Raw genomic sequence first — 1,650 nt, 5'->3', positions numbered from 1 at the left:
AAGCAACAAAGAAAACAAAAAAAAAACAAAATAATTTTTCTAAAACTAATGGCACTAATAGAAAGTTTATAATTTTTCTGACCTAAAAGAAAAAAGAACTAAAAAATAAAGCAAAAAACAAAAAAATAATGCAAAAAACAAAACAAAAATACTAGGAAAAAAATAAAAAAACTGCCACCTATTGGGCCACCACGGCCTGAATACGACTAGAAACCCAACCTGGGCCAGGATTCAGGCCCGTAGTAGGCCCAATAGGCCCACAACAGCATAGTGTGAGATTAGGCCCGTAAGCCTGCATTTGAGAGGAGCTCGAGAGGGTAGCCGCAGCAGGGCTTATAAACCACTCCGAGCCCCTCTCAACTAGCGAGGTGGGACTAAATTTTGGCCGGGACGCGGGCAGCGCAGGGACCTTTGGTCCCGGTTGGTGGCACCAACCGGGACTAAAGGGGTGCATTGGTCCCGGTTCGTGGCACCAACCGGTACCAATGCCCACCCTTTAGTCCCGGTTCGTGGCACCAACCGGGACCAAAGGCCGCCGCTTCCCGCCCTTTGGGCTGCTGAAAAGAGGCCTTTGGTCCCGGTTGGTGGCACCAACCGGGACTAAAGGGGGCATTGGTCCCGGTTCGTGCCACTTAGCAGTTTTCGACCAAATCCCCCACTTCTTCCCCGACGCCCCCTGCTCCTCCTCGTCGTCGTCGCCGCCCGACGCCCCTGCTCCACCTTGCCGTCGCGGCCGCAACCGACGCCGTCAGGCTGCTCGCCTTCGCCGTCGCCGCCGCCACTGACGCCGTCAGGCTGCTCGCCTTCGCCTTCGCCGCCGCCCCCTGTGAGCACATGCTCCCGCGCCCCTGCGCGGCCGTCGCGCCGCCGCCCCTGCCCTGCATTTTTTTTGTGTATATGTGTATATATATGCATTTTTTGTGTATATGTATATATATGTGTATATATGTGTTTGTATGTGTATATATGTGTATTTTTTTGTGTATATGTGTATATATGTGTATACATATATGTGTTTGTATGTGTATATGTGTGCATTTTTTTCATATATATATAATGTATATATGTATGTGGTAGCTATATGATGAATGGATGTGGCTATCTATGTATGAATATAATGTTCATAGCATTTTTTTGTTTATATATGTTTTTTAATATATGTATTAATTTTTTATTTAGGTTGTTAGTAGATATCGATTTTAGATTAGTGCATTTTAGGTTACTGTAGAGGAAAAAGTAAAATAAGGAAAAGGAAGAAAAGAAGAAGGAAGAAGGAAGAAGAAGAAGAAAAAGAAGGAGAGGAAAAAGGAAAATAAGAAGAGGAAGAAAGGAGAAGAAGAGGAGAGGAAGAAGAGGAGAAATAAATAAGAAGAGGAAAAAAGAAGAAAAAGAAGAGGAGAAGAAGAAAGGAATAGAGGAGAAGAAGAAAAATAAGAATATTTTTCTTCTTCTCCTCTATTCCTTTCTTTTTATTTTTTCCTCTTCTCCTCTATTCCTTTCTTCTTCTCTTCTTTTTTTTTCTTCTTTTTTTCTTCGATCTTCTCCTCTGTCGCCGTCGATATACCCCCCCCCCTCGGCCCTCTCCCTCGACCAAAACTCTCGAGGACACCCAAACCCTAGAGAAAAAATGATATTGGTCTCCTACCCCCT

Source organism: Triticum aestivum, chromosome 1B, assembly GCF_018294505.1.
Source record: "Triticum aestivum cultivar Chinese Spring chromosome 1B, IWGSC CS RefSeq v2.1, whole genome shotgun sequence".
NCBI classification, from domain to species: Eukaryota; Viridiplantae; Streptophyta; class Magnoliopsida; order Poales; family Poaceae; genus Triticum; species Triticum aestivum.
This window is presented reverse-complemented; position numbering follows the sequence as displayed.